Raw genomic sequence first — 20,271 nt, forward strand, 5'->3', positions numbered from 1 at the left:
CACACAACCAGCATCTGATTTAGCTGCCTTTGAACTTAGCAGCCTGAGTGTGGAAGTTCACAGTACACGGCTATTTTTTCAGGTGGACACCACTGGCACTTGGGGGTCATATTTTTTCAGATTTTCTTTGCTATCATAACACTAAGAGATTTCTTTTTAAAACAAGGAAAAATAAAGCTGACACTCCAGAGAGAGTGAAGAGGACAATATGTCTCTTCTAATCCTTGTGGGGGCTTTTGAGTTCAAATCGTGCAACATGGTGCACGATTCAAGAACAGAAATCTTCAAGAACAGATTTGAGTACCAGTATCCACTAGTGAGTATAATACGAAGTAAATGGAAATAGACTCTGGAAAAAATCTGTTTTACAATGCAGTAAGTATTACTTACAATGCATTAAGTATTAGAGTGCTTACACATAAAGGTAAAAAAGCAACAACAACAACACACACTAGCTAACACTTTTTCATTGTTTTATTTCTACAGTGAAATTTACCTCCCCACATGGAAAAATAAAGCAAATGGTAATATAGCTCCCTAAATATAGTTTCCATAATGACCTTATAATAAGCAAAGCTGGTGGCCTCATGTGTTATATAGTTCTATTAAAAAATAAAAGTGCCTGCTTATTAACTTGCCATACCCAGCCATTTTTGCTGAAATTTTCAATACCAGGTGCCTACCCAAGCTGACTGGTTTTAAAAATCTTTGCCAATTTTTTTCAGTTATTTTCTTAACTACATTATAAAACCAATGAAGGTATTGTTCTTCCCAAATTTAAAATTCTGGTAGTCTTATCTTTGAGTTTTGAAAGCCTTATGGTTCCAAATAGGGATCTGGTATTTAGCAGGGTGGGACCTTTTCAATGGGAGGTGGTTTACCACACAAACCCTTTGAAACACGGTGAAGCGCCAGGCTTCTGAAGTGTTAGGTTTTAGCAGCTTCATGTCTCAAGATCTGGTCCCCACTAGGCATGGTCCAGCCAAAGATCAACCAGGATTTTCTTGAAATTTGCAAATTCCTGGCGTGGATGTGCTGGGGCCCGATGCAAGCTCCCAGGAGCTCTTTCCTCCCATGATTGCCGTGGACTCCCAGCAAGGTGCCGGCAGCCTGGCTCAGCAACAGTTGTTCTCGCGGGACCTTCATTTTCCTGTCCCATTGGGAATATCAGAGCACTCAGCACTGTTGAGGACCCTAGAGTAATCCTTAGAATAGATGCAACATTTCCTGTAATATATGTGTACATATCCACATACGCACACAAAATATGTAGAATGGGCATATGTATTCATATAGACAAAGACACATTGATTCTTCAGAAAACTCAGATTCTTGATACCTCAAATTCAGGGCTTGAAATTCTTGAATACTTCGGATCTTCATTTCTGTGTGCCTTTGTTTGCCATTCATAAAACACAGACAACAGTCTTTCCTTATTTTATGTCAGTGTTGTGAAAATAAGTTCCTTACGATGTGAGACATCCAGTGCTGCAGTGAGGAGTACCATAAACAAGTCCACAAGGAGATGAGGAATTCTGTCTTCTGAGCAGGATTTGAATGTTGTTAGGTACATACACACACCAAATAGCTAAAAGACAACACTGGCTAGTTGTTTGTTGTTTCAGGCACTGAGTCGAGCAGAGATCCCATGGAAGACACAGAATTTGATCAGCTAATGCAGAATCTTATTTCAACATGATACTGTTTCAAGGACAGGCTGAATTCTGAATTTGAGATCTTACAAGTGCTTGCTTATGCATCTTCTTTCGTATCTTGTATTTTATAATATTCTTTTACTTTTTTGCGTGTGATGCAATCCAAAGCACGAAGGATCACTTTGGCAATCAAGAACTACCATTCATCTGTACTGTAGAATTAATTTCATTTGTGTCTGCTGGAAACAAACTGTGATGAACATACTTCTTTTAAAGCATGCCAGTGCAAAATGACATTTAACATAGAAGATATCTTCAATCAAAAAAAAAAAAAGTAATGAATCAAGGAAGAAATGAACAAAAGAAACAGTATGCCCAAGGAAGTACTAATTTAGACTAGCAGAGGGCTGAGAAGAACTATTGAACAATTTCATTATCACATCCTTTTCAAAGAAGGAAGACTCCTGCTTTCCTATTTCACTATAATTGGGTGAAGAAATGTGGGTGGGAGCACAATTCATTGCAGAATTTGATGAATTATTTACTAATTAAGGAGAGAAGCAGGATAGTATGAGCTATATTACTTTGATATGAATGTTCCTTTTATTATATTATTTATACACATGCAATTGTTGCTTTTATTAACTAAGAGGTTAATCACTTGAATGGGATGCTTTGCATTCTTTACAATTACATACAGGAGCAAATTGGCTAATTTTATGTGAAAAAAAAAATAACCTAGCAATTTTTCTAGTACTTATCTGTATGGTGCAGTTTAATAACATTTTTGCACTGTGTAAAATGAATAAACCAGCTGGTCTTCTGTTTTGGCAGCAGCACTGCACATTGCAACATGGCACACACAGACTCAGGAGCCCTTGTTGGGGTTTAGGCACACTGCAGAGGTGATGACACACAACTCCCAGAGGGGTGGAAGATGAACCTGGTGACGTACTGTGTCTCCAGACAGGCTGTTTATGGGGCAGGCTTGAGGATGACTTCAAAGGTGGCTGCCTCATTTTTTCTGCAGCTGGGAGTGCCATTTTGTTCTAGGGATATTGTTTCTGTAGCAAACTGATCACTGTCTAGACTGGATGAAATTAAAACTGCCCTGCTGTATGCGTTAAATACTGGTAGTGCAGCAGAACCCCTCCCTCCCTCAACCCTCAAGCTTCTGGGGTTGAAGAACTGATCCTGTCTGATGCTACAAAGCTTTGGCGTGTCCGCATGCAGAGCACTGGTGCTGTGAAGTTGCCCACGAGCCTTTCATCCCATACCATCAGCCAGACTGATGCTGCTAAGCCCTTTGATGGTAGTTGTGCTCTGCCGCTGCTCCCCGAAAAGCACATGCCGGACTTTATGGAACTGGTGCCGTTCAGGTAAGATCAAAATAATGGAACATATCCCTGGAGGAAAAGGATTTTGCATCTGGACATCTCTTCATATCTAGATCGCCTCACCAGAACTCCAGAGGAGCCCGCACTGTAGCAGGCCATACCACTTACATTTTTTTTTTTTTAATGTACATACAGATTGTTAAAAAAATAACCGAACATATGGTCTCCAGACAAAAACACCTACCTCTATTTAAAATATATAAAAATATGAAAGAATCTCTGTTTAGATTCCTTGTTCACATGTCCCACCCTTTCTTCCCTGATGCATATAAAGACATTAATATGTAAACTTAATTTATTAGTCGTTAGAAAAATAAGTAAAAGTACATGGTTTGGACTGATGATGTAATAAGTTATTTAATGATTTTTACTGATTCAATGGAAAAAATTATCTTATTGTTCACTAGAGATGGGGGATGGGAGGTTAATATACATATTGGTTTAGATATGAATCATTTTGGGAACATTAATGGAATTTTTTTCAATTGTAACCACATGGGGGTTTATTAAATTTTAAAACTAAAAAAAATGCAGATGGGGCAGCTCAGCCATCTAGCTCACTTTTCACATCTTCATAACACACCACAGTGTAGCCAAACTAAGCATTTATGACCGCAGCCCTGGGAAGGTCTGGGGAAAGCCTGAGCCCCATGGTGCAGAAGGCTGTTCTCCACTGCCAGGAACAGACATTTTCTTTGTGTATCAAACTCATTCCTTCTCAAGAGAGCACAGGGGCACTCTGGCCAGTGTGGTTGTTCTGTGTGAGCATCCTGCCTTTGACATACATTACTGGGACACAGCTGAATATGACCCAGGCACCTTCAATAACTGAGTCCAGAAGAAAAAACATTCTTAACTTGTCCGAGTCTGAGATGACTGAACTTCCCTACCCTTGGCAGCTGTAGTCTGAAGATGACACAGGTCAAAAATAAATATCCAGCGTACCCAGAACATGGAAAGTTAAGGGGTGAGAAAATAATAACAATGGTAAGAGAGAAGCACAGTCTGTGTTCTCCAGTTATCCAAGGAAGAAAGCATCTTTACAGCACAGAAGCACAGCTGAACTTCAAATTGTTATCAGGTTTGGCTGGTAAAATTCACTTTCAAGGATATCTCTGCACTTGGAAATAGTTGTTTAGAATAGACAAACAGAACACTCATATAAAGATAATAAATAAAAAAATTCTTATGGAACAGTAGTGGAAAACCTTAAATTCAGTAATGTCAAAATGTGCCAAGGAAAAACATAAGCATAATGTTGACTATACCAGGCATATCTTCCATGGAGATGTGGATGTGAAATTAGAAGAAGCTATTCAAGTGAATTTTCTTTTACTTTACCGAAATGCTTCATTTCAGAAAGATCACATGGAAAACTCCATCAAAACTGACATCTCTCTCTTAAACATTTATTCATTAACAAATCTGTCTTCTTTTTCAAATGGAATATCCATCAATCAAAACTTTTTTACTTGCTCCTACTTTTCCATCGTTGCAAAAAATCAATCCCCTCAGCCTGGGCTGGGAACCAGCCCCTTGGTGCGGAGATGCACGAAAGGCTGTGTGGGGTACAGGCACCCCCAGGAACAGGCACTATTGAGCAGGAGAGTCAGAGAGGTCTCATCCCCTCAAGCACCACTGCTGATATTGTGCACAAAGCCATTTGCTGGTTTGGGGGCAGCAGCAGGCTGACCTTTCCTTCCCGGAGGCTCAGCATGAGGTACCGCAGCATAGAGGCAGAAAGGAAGGGGGGAGGAATGCGTTTGTTTCAGACCTGCCCCCCAGATATGCACAGATTCTTCCGTCAGACTGATCCAGCCACATAACTCTCTGATTCTTGAGGGCTGATTTGGTTCAAGGCATCCAGTCGCAGGCTGAATCTGTAAAGAAGCTGAGTGCTGAGCACTTGCTGCAAAGACAGAAAAAAAGGACCGGGTAGGAGTGATCACCCAGCTTGCAGGAATATGCTGAATCACCTTTGCACTTCTTTTGCCTCCACTTGAAAAGGGGTAAGGGAAGTACCTCAATGGGATGAGGCACTCTAATATCAGGAATATCAAGAATCACAGTTTTCCAAGGGACAGTCTTACACACTTCAAAGCCTGAGAATGCCATCTCAGATTTTGCCCTGTCTTTTCTAGCTTTAAGAGTCTTGCATTTGCCTGGGTGCTGCGTGAATGCTACACTGGTCAAGCGAACCCGTTGTGACACTTTGGTATGGCTGGGCTAGCTATATCTGCACTTTTTAAAATGAAAATTTAATAACAGTCCATATGGTTATAATTAAAGAAAAATCCATTTACATTTTAAAATGCACACATTTTATTGAAAACAGCTTACATAAACACATCTGGAACACAGCTTTAAATAAAAAGCATATGCAGGGTCTGATTCTGTTATTGCTTATGCTGGAGTAAGTAAAAAGTGACTCCATCAAAGCCAGTTCACAGGTGTAAGGCCAATGGGAGATCAGAATCTGACCTAGGGCTTTTCATTTCAACAAACAGAATATTGCCAAGTTTCACTTCAATCTTGCAACTTGGAATACAGGGGAACCAAAAGTTTATAGCCCATATGAAGAATTATTGTATTACGAATAACTGAAGTTTATAGAAAAATTGTTTCCAATGGTTAGACCTACAGTTTCACTCTCCACAAAAGCAGACGGAAAAGCAGACACTGACCTCTCAGCTTTAGTAGGCTTTTACTGAGAGGTCTGTACTCTAGGCAATGTCCAGATTTCTTCCATGCTCTGCTACAAGTAGTCCATCTTCCATTCCATCTTTCAGAGTTAAAAAGAAATGTAACTGCAAATAATTGTATCATATTTAATCAAGTGCACTCTCCATGTACTTTGCAATCTATGGTGTCTATTTTGCCAGACATTTATCCATGAACTTCCCTTCTATTTCAGGGATTTGGTCCACGCACAGATAATTTATATGTAGAGCTAATACATATGAAGTTCTCCATAGATTAAGAACTGGTGGAAGGGGCCTGAGTACTTGCAACATGTACTGAAATAAACAAGTGACACAGCCTTTCAGCTCTGCTTAGAACAGGAGTGAGGAGTAGCAGGTACCTTGGGGTTAAATGTATCCCCTTTTTAGAGGAATTCCAAAAAAGTCAACCAAAACATTATGGTAGGATGTTAAACATTCAATGCATTGCATTATGGGACACAAAGCACATTCAAGACAAATACAGTCCTTCTTATTTCTGTCATGTATATGTTCTGCATCCAGCATGGCAGTAAATTAAAAACACTTTACTGAGGTAATGGTAGATAATTTAGTCTGCTTTTACACACTGTTTTTGCTTCCAGACATGAAAGGAATGGCTCTCCCTTTGCAGCCAACGTTATCCATTTTCCAGTGGGATTTGCCTCTCTACTGACCAGTGAAGGCTCAGGATCTTTAAGATAGCAGATTTATAATATCATAAGTAGGAAAGAATTAAAACCTTGCAATTCTGAGTGGGCTACATGCTTGTGTGTGTGCGTGTATGTTACTATGCTGAGAAAGGCTCCGTCTGTGTTGTGTTGTGACCAACAGGACAAGTGTGTACTTGCACACTTTATTTAATCATTTAATCCACTGCTATAATGCTGTATTTTCTGGGACAGAATGTGGCTGCCAGCTAGCAGGCCACCACTGGAGTATGAACACTGAAGGAAACCACTATATCTCATATTAAAAGCTCAGGGTGAATTTTAGGGTGGAAAGAATTAGTTACTCAGACTACAATTTGATCCTGAGATGAAAACTACCACCTTTACCTTTTGAAGCATGCCGTGGGATCCTTAATGACCACAGATGGTGGAGACCTCAGTTTTATGTCTCATCTTAGAGAGACAGAACAGCCTTTATAGATCTAGATGCAACTAACTGCTGGCAAAAGCTGAAACTTTTACATTTAATGAAGCTGAGGATCTAAGAGCAAATAGCAACTATTGAACTTGTTATGGACAAACCCAGAATCTGATTAAGTCCATGGAGCATTCACTCAAAAAAAGCAGCCCATTGTGGTTTACATGTCAACTCTCCTTCACTGTTAAAGAAATCACTGAGTTCTCTGTAGTCTGTGGTCACAAAAAAGGTGTCTGCTCTGCATACCAGCACCAAAGCCTGCCCTTCCAGTGAAGCCTGTAAGCTACGCGGGGAATGAACTCTTGTGGGACTGAGTATCTTAGCTGGATACTCACCTCAGAGAAACATAGCTCAAAAGGAGACACTGAGCCTTTGCAATGCAATCACCTTGATAATTACCATTAACAGAGCATAGCCTGCTCTGGGAGCCTTCCAGGATGTGAGGTGCAGCCTAGAAGCACAAAGGTGATGGATGAGTTTTGAGAGCCCCTCCGCTAAAGGAGTCACACATCTTTCCCCTGGGATTTGTGAATTACCTTTCGTGCTACAACAATACGGTGTATTATTTTAAACAGCTTTAGAGGGCAGGGCTGTATGGCAAGTCTGACAATGCACACAAATAATCCAGGGGAAGAAATAAGGCTGTATTCTTTAGGCTCATTTCCCCTTAAAAAATAGCATTAGCATCCCCCTCTGGGATTTTTTGGGGTATAATTCAGGGGGTGGGGTTGGCATAATTTGGGGGGGGTTGCTTCTGAACTGGGCCTGGATGTGTTGAATTCAGACCCCCTAAGCTTGTGCAGTTTGCAGGCCACTCCATGACTCTGTGATGTTTTTGTGCTTTGCAGTCGTTTTCTGCTGTTCCGCTGCCAAGCTTCGCAATTAACTGGAATGTACAAACATTTCTCCTGGGTTTGACGGGAGCAGAGACCTGTCTGTATGCTGAAGGTCATGTGAGAAGTTTCGGCAGGGTGCACTGTCTGAAGCCACAGCCTCCTGACATCCCCCTTACAACCCAGTGTGCTCATTCTAGATGTTTTTTTACCATAGTTTGGCTGCTCTCTGTGTTTATTTTGGAGCTGGAAACTAGACCCAAAAGGAGAGCGGTGTTTTTACTGCCCAGCGGGAGGCTGAGCCTGCGAGTCGGATCTGATCTGACTCACCACTGTAGGAGAGAAAACAAGCACATCCTGAGGCTCGATCCAAGTGTGGAGTCCTTACCTAAACCCCCAGCCCCAGGGAACTCCAAAAGCTGGGGTTTGGCAATCCTTGACTCTCCAAAGAGTTATCCAGAGACTTCTTCCCATGCAGTCAGAGTTTCAGTGAGGAGGCTTCCTATAGCAATAGGGGAAGATAAGGATTACTAGGATTTTGCATAATTACATGTAGTTTGAAATAGGGTGTTTTGTAAGCAGTGTTCCCCTTCTGGTTTATTGTGTTTAACGTTCAGTTCTAGTTTATAAACCTTTTTTTAATTTTCCTAACACATGAAAGCATATATTGGAAGATGTATGTTGCATGCTGGCTGATCTTTCAGGTCATTTAAAAGGTAAGATACTAGGAATTATTCCTACCTAAGTTACAGCTATGTAACACCCCAAAATAACTCCATCAGAATACATCTATACCAACTCATAGCAAAGGAGCTACTTGGGATTGCATGTCTTGGCTGTCAGCTCGTCGCGGTGGGGGAGGGGGGGGTTAATTTGAAAATCTCAGCCTTAACTTCTGTGCATGTCTGCCCTTTGTGCCAATGGCCTAAAAATAATTTGTCTTTGTTAAAGTAGTTTCACATCCACATATGAAAGTCACTATAAAATGTTAAGTATATTGTTATTGTTGAGCATACAGAATGTTGACTTTGAAAGCAACGTCTATTCACTTTTCACTATTTGGAAAGATGATATTGAGAGAGAACTAGAATAGGGCTTAACTGAAGGTAACATGAAAGCTCTGAAAGGGGCTCCAGGGGACGTGCTATGCTTTCCACTCTGTTATGGACAAAGGTGAATATAGGGAGCAGCAAGATTAGCAAGGAAGTCATATTTTAATGCTGGAGACATAAGATAAAGACTTGTCTGAAAACAAAGTCTCTAGTCAGCAGTATGAATAAAATGCTAGGTTCCTTAAAAAAATAAGAGTACCCAATCATAAAAAAAAATAAATCAAACCTCTGTTTTTATTGCAGTATTTACCCTTCTGCTCTTCTGAACATGGAAGCTCAGAAGGTATGTGTCAGCAGGCAAGCTCTCCACATATAATTAAACAAGTAGGTTGGTTCCAAGATGTGATATGACAGACATGTGTAATATTGTGTAATATGAAGTGTGTAATAAAAAGACACAGAGGCTATTTTATCTTTCTAAAAGCAATACTGTATAGTACTGAACTAGTTTTGTTAGTCCCTCTGATGGATACAAAGTGCAAAGTGGTATCCATATGGCCCTATGGAAGTATAACATCACATTCTTCTAGCTTATACAAGTTTAATGGCACTGAATTAGCATGGGCTGCCCTTTGGTGCTAATTCTTTCTGCACTCAGGGGGTTAAAGGAGCTTCATACTATCCAGATGTTCAGTGGCTCCTGCAAATGAAAGATTAGCAATTTTTGCAACTGCTGCTCTTTCTTCTGCTCCCTTTTTAAAGCTGATATTTTCCTTAAGAACTTGCTTAGTATCTGAGTCAGAGGAATCTCTTCCCTAAGGTAAATCAATCAATAGGCTGCACAAGAAAAGGAACAAAATGTAGAGGAGGCAGGCCTGAGTTGTATTAATTTGTTTACAGGTATTGCCTTCCAGGGACCAATACATTCGTCCCAGGGTTTAATTTTCCTATGTGAAATAGGAATAAAACACAGCATTATTTCAGGGTATAAAAATAATAATACCAAAAAGGAGCCCAAATTTCTTAAAAAAAAACCCATCTTTTTTAGTGCTAGTGAATAAGTGTCCCTTTTAATCTTTCACATTAGACTATAGGTAAGTGATGCAGTTATCAGAAATACAGCTATCTTAACTCCCACCTGCCACCAGCAAGGCTTCCTGGAGAGAAACAGGAAAAGTAGCCGAAATGAATTCCAATAAATGAATGCCAGCTTAATATCTACTAAGCCTGTCTTTTGTATACATAGGTTTACTCAGGTTCCTGCTGCTGCAAGAGCTGCTCAAGCATGGAATAAGTAGAGTTCCAATGAGACAAAACCTTCTGCCTCAGCTGGCATTTAACAACCTGTTTTCTTGCTGCAGCTCAGCTAGAATTTTTCTAACCTTAACAGAATGGGTAGATTTCACATCTTGCTCTAATATGTACTTTTTCAGTGCTCCAGATATCATACAGGAAGCAATGAATCGTCTGAGGCAGAAAGCAATGTCAGATGTGTGTTTCTAGCACTGTGACTGCGCTTCATGAAACTTCCCTAATGAAGACATTCACCAGGCTCTTCTTGCTGTTCTTCCTCTGCCTTCTGTGGAGTCCAGAAATGTCTTGTGCCTGGGAACAAGCTTTTTCTTGCATAGCTCCACCAGCTTCCATGGGAAAACTAGGTGGAGATACCATCACCTTGCATTAGTAAAGCCAACGTGGGGGCATGATGGTAATGAATTATTTGAAGAAAGTACTGCCTTAAACTTATGACTACTTGAATTAATTGCTTATTAGATTTAATGGGCATTAATGTTTGTTTGACATTTATTCTCAGGGCTCTGAGGTCATTGCCAGCCTGACCGTCCATGCCAAGCTTCCCCCAGGGTTCCCCCCATCCCTGCCCATTGCTCCAAAACAGCGAGGGTCCTAGACCTGGAAATCCCTTTGTTGACAAGGAGCACAAAACAGTTTGGGAACACTGAGTTGGGTAAAGGGAAGAGACACTTTGAGGAAGAGGGTTCTTCCAAAGCAGAGACTCAGTTATGGACTTGCAAGGATTTCAGTGTGGCCCATCAGAGATGCACCATGGCAGCCTGAGGCGCACAGCTACATTGTAAATAGTTCAGGACTAGCATGGACCATATGGCAGGTGAGCTGTGCCACACATGGATCAATAGGTCACACATACACTTACGCGTTATTGCTCTGGGAGGAAAAGTTATTGGTAGGGAGGCAGTTGTGTGCTGGGAACCCAAGGCCATAGTGAAAAGGAGATGCAGAACAAGGCAAATAGGTGAAATGCCAGTCTCTTTATGCTGCAGATCTTTAAACTTTACTGGACTTCATGAAATATAAGAGTTTCTCCGTTGCCCATATGCTTACAGAGGCAATAACCACCCTGTTCTTTCTCACAACAGCTTAAAGGATCTTGAAATCTGCAGAAGGAAGGAAGGAGAGGGAGAGATATTAAAAGGGGGGGGAGGGGATAAAACCTAAAAAAAAGGATCTTGCATCAATTCCACTAATGTGAGGATCTCAAGGGATGGACAAGCTGATTCTCTAGGCCTTCTTAACTCTCGTCCCCTCCTACTTGTCCCCTCCTAAACATCTTTGATATGTCAGTGGTCAGCTATGCTTATATATTGTGAAGAGATCCACAGAATTTTATTGTGATGTGATCTGTTTAGCAACAATATTTGTCACAGATCAGATTTATAAGCAAGCATGGTCCACTTGCATACACTTGTCCTTTGTAAGCAAATGTTTGATTTTAAGCCTGGGAGGTACTACATCCCCAGTCAAACAAAAGCAAAATCTCAGCAAGAGGAGGCCTACACCTTAGCATGTTACTTGGTTCTAGCATGAGGGATCCTGAAAGATGCTTTTGTAAACCTCGGGCTTTGGGAAAGTGGAGGGAGCTCCAGTGGCTGGTGAAGAGACTCCTGTCTCTTACCATTCCAACAGAAGCAGCAGTTTGTGGATGCAGCAGGAAAGAGTTACAGCAAAGGGGGCAAGGACTGATGGAGAAAGTTGATCAGATCAAAGAATTGCACTCTTGAAAACTAATACCTTTACCTCTGTGTTAGTAAGGCCTACAAACTCAGTCAGAGCATAGCAAGTGGGAGAGTACAATACCTGGCACCACTACCTAATTCAGGAATTGTGCGCTACAGTGATGAGAGGCAGGTATTTGGAGGGCACTGAATCAGCAGCGATGAAAAACTTACTGCAGAGATTTTGCTGATCTATCAGACTAAAGCTGCTGTTGCCCAAGCAGTGAGCTCAGAGCCAAGGCCCTGTGGATTGTCCCCATTAGGGTGAGAAAATCATGATGATCTACTATTTTGGATATAGTTCCTTTTATTTTCCAGAAACGCGTAAAGCCTTGCTTCTCAGAGCATGGGCAGAGAACCAGACAACAGGAGCCTGTTTCACTTTTTACAGCTCCTGGCTTCTTTTAGTCAGCATTCAGTCCCCAAACTCTCTCTCCAGGTAGCTGTTTTGTTTCAGGGCCACATTAGTAGTGCTTTTGCATCTGTTGTGTTTTACCTCACTGACTCTTCCCTCAGCTGCTCTGGTCTTTCTGTTTCTCAGAGACACTGAATTACAGCCTAGTGTATCAGCCCACAGTTTGCTGTGCCAGCCACCAGGGACATTGATTGGTTTGTAGATAATGTCTCTCTGTGAAATTTTTGCTTATTTTTTTGTTCTGGGGAATGGTCCTTCTCCACCAGATCCCTGATATCACAAAAGGACACTTGTGGCTTTCTACAGCTATCTGAAAAGAAGGTGGAAGACTAGTTCTGTCAACTACAATTCAGTCCATCTTGTGAGAGTAGTCTAAAACCATTTTTTTTCTGTCAGCTGTCCAATGAAACAGCTCTCTGTCCCAGTAGGAAACATGTACTTGAACATTAAGCCAGTGTCAAGGCATGACTTTATATCCACCAGTCCATTGTAGGGTCCAAATGCAAACCAAATATTTGCAGGAGTGAATGTTCTCTCTCAAAGACCAGATACAACATGAGCTCTATCCTGTATAACAAGCCTATGCACTTCAGGAAATATCTTTGGATAATTAAATTCTACAGGGAAGCCATGATCACTAGAAAACATCACAGCTCCACCTCTTCCCCACTCCTTTCCTCTGTACTATGGGAAACTGTTTTCTCTCTGTAATACTGTCTCCCTATTTATATTTTGCTTCCGCCACTCAACTCAGCCATAATCCCACATCACACTGTGTTCCTTCTGTCTAGCTGGCTTCCTTGAGTCTGGCTGGCCTTGCATCACACTGACCAAGGCACCAAACAATGCCAGTGGACACCTCAGAACAGGAACAGCATCTCTGCCACATCACAGGATTTACCATAATTTAGGCAATGAAAATGAGAGTACTAGTAAGAAAAGTCACCTTGGCTGTCCAGCTCCTTCTCTCCTTGAACTCCAGTGGCTCCTTGGCTTTTGAAATAATGTAGCACAGAAAGCTGGTCTCCCAGGCACTGAGTTTCTTCTGCTGGGCTCTAGCCAGCTGCTCTCTTTGCCTGCTTTCTCTCTTCATTGACAATTTATTGGCTGCCCTACACCTATTTTTTTTCCTCTTAAATTTTCTCTTTTCTGGGCAAGTGTTATACTTGACTCACCTGGCAGTATATTTCCTCCGTACTTGAGCAAGAACATGTCAACTGCAAAGAAAAAAAAAGCGCCGTCCCTCACCGAACCTGCCACAATGCCACGGCCATGCCTGTTAACATCGAAATACAGTGTGCTTGGGAAATGAAACTGCTCTTCCATTTCAGTGCTACCTCCTGCTTGTACCTTTGTACTTGGTTTGTTTGGATCATCTCAGAAGGCTCTGGAGGATGGTCTCAGACATCCCTGCCTCCCACCTCACTGGTGGCCTCTCCTTCCACCAGGCTCCGAGCTCAGTTCCCTTATTCCCCCTTTCAGCTGCTACACCCAGTGGCTCCCATGGGTATTCATTTCTATGCTGAGCTTCAGAAAGCATGTTTAAAATCACTTTACATTTAAATTAGCTAAAGGCCATAATGTTTGGATTATGACTAAAGAGCAAGCGTGTTGTAACTCTTTCCTCTCCTTTGAAATTTAACATCTGGATTAAGGAAGGATGGAGTTTTTCCTTCTCCAGCTCTGCCTTCATCCTTTCTCCCAGCAGGTCCTCGGGTCTAGCACCGGTTGGAATAAACTGCCTGTCCGTGCTTGGGACTAATCGGGACTGGCCACAGGATGTCACTATTACTCCACAAACATACAGAGAGTGAGGGGTTTGTTTATAGAAGGGCAGAGTCTGAGCTTTAGTTGTCCACACCTCAGATCCTGCCAGCGTGCTCAGCTCCGGCGTGGTACTTCAGGAGACACGTCCTGATGCTCCTCAACAGAGCCACAATCCCGTGTAGAATCTGGTGATGTGTGCTGATGCCATGTGTGTGCGCGTGAATGCGTGCACATGCTAGCTTCAATTTGCCCCAGGTTTACACAGCCCTTGGATTGCACCTTGGATATGGGATTCAATTGACTGAAGTCAGCCAAGGATTGCTTTGTTTCAGGCCAAACTCACATTAGGCCTCTGAGTATCAAATGGTTCCCTGTAAAACCTTAAATCAGCCCAGATCCCCTCCAGCTCAGTCTAGGCTCATAAAACTTATGGTAAAATTCAGTTTCAAGTCCATAACAAAATGCAAAGGCAGGTTTCAGGTTCACTTTTGGATTTTGTTCTGAATGTTTGCTTAGCTCTGCTCAATGCAAGGTCACACAGACTGAATGGGGGAAAGGCTTTTAAAACGTTTTCATTCTCCAAAACAGAGATAAGCACATGGCTGTGAGCTGGTGCAACCAGGGGTGAACATTCAACTGCAGAAGCAGAGAGAAATGTCTATTCAAGAGAAGTAGATCTTCATAACTGCAGACAGAAACCAGACTAAGTAAAAGGATCAGAAGAAAACTTCTCCATTCTGGGAAGCTCACTATCAACGTGTCAGTATAAAGAGTCTTGCTCTTTTCTCCTCCTTGCCTCTTCAGCACCTTGTCCTTCCCTCCTCGTTTCCCGAGATGTATGAGCTGCTGTGCCTCAGCTCTGCTGTCTTGGGGAGTCTACAGCTCCTTTCCATGCCAGTAAATTTTATTATTCACATCTTTCTCACAAAACATCCCAATTCACTAAAATTTGTCCTCTGGATATATATTATCCTTGATTTGCTGAATTTTGAGAACTTATTCCATGTTTACACCTCCACTATACTGAATCCAAGAAGTTTGCGGTTATTGGTACCAGCTTTTTTTTCTGGAGAAGCATTATAAGGATTCAGATATCATTGGCAATTCAGAAAAAAACCGGCTCACATATGTACAAATACTATTATGTTCTTAATTTTTGCATTTTTGCAGAACTTTGGTGATGTACTAAGACTTCTCTTACAATTTGGGAATCCTTCTGGTAGCACTAGGCATAATTTTTACTCTTTGGATAATAAGGTAGCTAAACCACCAGAGGTAATCATATCCTATTCCTCTATAAACCAGGAATGTTTTTTTCTCAGTATTCGTTCAGGAATGCCTATTCTTACAGTGCTGTTGCTGTGATGGGTAACAGGCAACAGGTGACCCATGGAAAAGAGACTCCTACAGAAGGTCAATTTGGACAGACCTATCTAAAAATATGCTACCTGGGCACACTTTATGAAAGTTAGGAATGTTATTTTGGGAACCAAACTTCACTGGTATGACCTTGGTGGGCTAAGATAAGTTGGAAAAAGGCTATTATAAAAATCTAGAAGAGGATTTCTTTGGTTTCTGAGGAGCAGAAATATAAAAGTCTGTAAAAGTGAAGCGTTTCTACCTTATCAGAGGCGGAGAGTTTCCACAACTCTTGTTATGTATTTGTATTTTTCTGTAGTCTCAGTGCCTTGTCACCAAGTCCCGTGGGCTTTAACAATAAACCTCAGGCCTTGGTATTTGCTACATCCTACTGTTCAGCTTGAAGGATTCTTGATTTGGACTTTGCCTGCTAACCTAATGCTTTTTGTGCTGTTTCTTGCCTTCAACAGATAGAAGGAAACATCATGCAGCCAGAAGACTTCCCTTCCAATTCCAGCTTCCAGCCAGAAACCAACGGACGGGAGAGGAGGCTGCTACCTCTAGGGAGGAACTGCTGTTCCAGGCTGGCAGAATTTAAACTGTCCACCTGAATTTGACTGTGAGGAAGCTTCATTTTCAACATCCTCTTTCTGCTGCTTTGTATGTCTCCTTAGGTACAGAAATTGAGCTGTCAAATCAGCTACAGCTACAAGAGACTGAGAAACCTTCAGCCAGGCTAGTCCAAAGCTACACAGGTAATGAGTTAAAGAAAGCAGCTGTTGGCACATTTAATGAGGTAGATATGAACCCTGTATTTTTCATGTTATTATGGTTACCATCCATCTAGGAAAGAATTTGTAATATAGAGGTGGCTGCCTAGGCTCATTTCAGTTAACTGGAACCGCAGAAGTGGCATAACTTGCCCAAAAAGCTAAGTGGAAAAATAGCTGGTAAATACCTATACTGAACCGTGTGCTCACACGGTTGTATTGCTAACAGCACTGGAGACAGCTAGTTTAAAGCTAGCTGGAATATATCTGGTGATTTGGCTTGTCATGTCCACAACCTACATCTTTGCTTCAGAGAAACAGCCAACTGCTACAGGTCCATAAAGATAGCAATTTCTGTCCCCATGCCCCAATACCAGTTCACTGCTGAGAGAAAGAGAGGCTCCAGCATCCTTCCCAACACTTGCTTCAGCTCATAGCACATCCCTGCAGGGAGGCACATACCATGTGCTCATCCCACAGCACACACCCTTTATTCTCTGTGCCAATATGGAAGGTCAAGGTAGGTCAGCAGGCAGCACAAATTGGTTTGACACACAGACCAGCTCATATTTCCGTTGTTGAAGAAACTGATTTTTAGACATACCTGTTAGGATAGATCTGTCTTGTCTCATTGTCATTAGACAATGACAAACGATTTTGAAGCCACTATCACAGGGAGTTAACATCATCTGATCAGAACAGAGCATCATCCGTGTAATCCACAAGCCTGACAGACCAGGCTGCTCTATTTTTGTGTTTATCTTTCATTCTCTTATGCAAGTATTTTCTGTAACCAGAATCTTCATTTAAGGAACCTGGTCCCCAGCTCTTTACCCATACATTTTGCATTTAATACCATGTCCTTTACAGCTGAGCTGCAGCTCTCAGAGTAACAAAAACATGTAGTTGCATCTAGCAGTTCCATTCCCTTTCTGTCTGTCCAGTTGCAGTGATGATTAAACCAATTTAGTTTAGAGTTGGGAGTCACAATTTGCATGACTTATACTATTTATTCTTACATTGCACAAAGAGCATAGTGTATATAGAGGTACATCAGTATATCAAGATGCATCTGAGGCCTTATTCCTCCAGAGGCAAGCATGGCAGTTCAGGTTAGAAATTACTGCACTGAAGTCAGTTGGATATAGTGGAGATACGAACAAAATTGGACTTGGTACTATTTCCTTAGCGATTGCTGAGTCTTGACTATTACACTGGGTATTTCACATCGTGCCTTCAGACATGCACCATGATATTCGAGTTAAATGTCTTATTTCCTCTATTTTGTCTGTCTTGGACCTCTCCCTGTGCTTTATACCCTAACACTGCCTTACAGACACTAATGTATGGCTGTATGCTCATATCCTATTACTACAGGTGAATGAGGAATAAGGACACCTGTCAAAAATGGTATTATCTGCCTCATCTCCTTTAGCTTTGGGAATAGCAGAGCTGCTTTGAGGTATCAGAAGAAAGCACAGCAAGATTTTTTAAAATCAGTCTGATTGCATACATGGTCAGAGTGCTTTCAGGTGGCACTTCAGCACAGAAAAGGTGAATTGATTTTCTTTGGTTTAGCCATTCAAGTCACAAAACAGGCTAAATACAAATGTAATAATTTTACAATGTATCCACTAGATGGTAGCCTATGCTTATCCTTTCCATTTACCAGGTACATCAAGACATATTATATGATGACCAATGATCCATCTCAAGAAATCTCATTGTGTATGTTTTTACTGTCAAGGAGATACTTGCCCAGCCGGTCCTAGCATGTGAGCAGGAAAATGCAACCCCTAAAAATTCCTCCTTGTCAGAAATGCATTTGCCCACTGCCCCAGTTCAGATCTGGTGGGAGGTTTTGGTGATCCTTAGGAAATATCCAAGCAGTATAAACTCCATAATCCTGGCATCTGCAGTTATGTTCTTATTATTTCAAATTCAGAACAGTCGTTCACATTGGTCAACACAGTGGTTTTCCTGATTACACTGGTACCTAACATTATATTTCTTATTTAAAACATTATATTTCTTATTTTCTAGAGCATGATTAGCCTTTTATTAAAGGTCAGATTTTATACAGAAAGTCTAACAGGTTTTTCTGCATAACATTTTTGAAAGAGATAATCAATAGTAGGTCAATGTACAAGTCTTCCCCTGATCCTTCCAGAAAAAGATCAGGATAGTCATGAATTTTTGTGCCTCCTAAGCAAAATGCACTTCTTTAATCCATTTTTCCCAATACAAATAAGAAAATAGAGAGCAAAGGGGAGAGATATATTATTAAGAAGTATCATCCCTCTTCACAATGGTATCAATGTACTGACAAAGGGAAATACAATCGCCAAGGACTTTAAAGGAGAATGGAAAACAATAAAGATTACAGTATTTTGTGCTGTTTGTGGCATACACTGACTGAAATAAAAGCATGCCACACAGCAGCTTTTCTGCTGTGCATGCCTCTAATCTCTGTCCTTGCAGTGCTGCCAGGTAGGAGGTCGCAGAGAGCAGCAGGTGTTTGACAGACCTTTCACTTTAATGACATTATATCAACATGCCACAAAATGTCATAGCTACCTCTAATTAGCTGCATAAGCATTTTCTACTCATAGACATGTATATATTTTATATATATATATATAAAAAAAATCTTCCTAGAAATTTCACTCCAAGCTGGTTCCACCAGCCCCTGTGAGGGACTGCAGATGTGTCTGAAGATCAAGGCTCTCTAAGGCCATTGACAGGTCTCAGATATTGAGGTTGAAGGCATTCAGGTGAAAACTAGGGACAGAAGACATCTCGGAGAGCCAGCATGAGGCCTCACTTCTGTTCAACACAGGGAGGTGACCGTCAGCCATTACAGTATGGCACAGATTGCAGGCTATTCTTAGCCTTGAAAGCACACTGACTAGATACAAGGATATTTCTAGAACTGTTGTGTCACAAATTTCTCCCCTAAAACTTTTTTTTTTTTTTTTTTAATTAAAATTAACAGAAGCCTAATTGGCAGGATTCCTATGTGCAGATCTGGAAGTACATTTACACCCTAAATTGTTTTTACTCAGCAACTGAAAATGCTTCCCTAGTTTCTGCATCTCATTTGTATGATACACGGCAGTTAATAGAACACTTAGGAGAGTTATTAAAAATGCTCATTCCATACCATCTTTGCCATTTTTATATTATACCAAGGGGAGTGAAGCTCACTAATGCAATACTAAAGCCCTTCAGAGTTCTAACTACTGTAGTTTTTGTGCTTGGTTCATGTACCATGGGTTCATATAATGTGGTCAGAATGAAAAGAAGAGAAATATAAGGAAGGTCTCCTCTGACTTACACCTGTGCTTGGTCATTCAGTCAAGATCAGGTAGAAAGGAAGCTGACCAGGAGCGTATGGCAAGTCCGTCTATATTCATCTATAGAAAGACAACTATGGTTAAATATTACAGTTTAATTATAAGGTATTTGTGTATTACCTGCTGTGGTGGGTTGACCTTGGCTGGCCACCAGGTGCCCACCCAGCCACTCTCTCACTCCCCTTCCTCAGCAGGACAGGGGAAGAAAATAAGATGAAAAGCTCGTGGGTCAAGAATAAGGACAGAAAGATTTCTCAGCAGTTACTGTCATGGGCAAAACAGACTCAACTTGTGGAAGTTTAATTTAATGTATTGCCAATTAATAATAGAGTGTGAAAGTGAGAAATAAAAAATAAAACTAAAACCATCTTCTTCCCAGACTCACCTTCATTCCTGACTCTTCTACATCCTCCTTTCCACTGAGCAGTGCCAGGGGAATGAGGAATGGGGGTTGCAGTCAGTTCATAGTGCTTCATCTCTGCCACTCCTTCCTCCTCATGCTGTTCCCCTGCTCCAGCTTTGGGTCCCTCCCACAGGATACAGTCCTTCATGAACTGCTCCAACACAGGTCCTTCCTGCAGGCTGCAGTTCTTCAAGAACTGCTCCAGTGTGTGTACTTTCTAGGGGGTGCAGTCCTTCAGGAACAGACTGCTCCAGTGTGGGTCTGCCATGGGCTGCAGTATCTGCCAGAAAACCTGTTCCTGTGTGGGCTCCTCTGTGCAGGCCACAGCTCCTGCCAGGAGCCTGCTCTAGCTTGGACTTCCCA

General features: G+C 41.5%; 1 pseudogene; it reads left to right on the plus strand.

Moving 5' to 3' along the window:
• Nucleotides 1-208: 208 nt before the first annotated feature.
• Nucleotides 209-20,271, plus strand: part of LOC129735586 (uncharacterized) — a 58,816-nt pseudogene continuing 38,753 nt past the window's right edge.

Source organism: Falco cherrug, chromosome 3 (genome assembly GCF_023634085.1).
Source record: "Falco cherrug isolate bFalChe1 chromosome 3, bFalChe1.pri, whole genome shotgun sequence".
Taxonomy (NCBI): Eukaryota; Metazoa; Chordata; class Aves; order Falconiformes; family Falconidae; genus Falco; species Falco cherrug.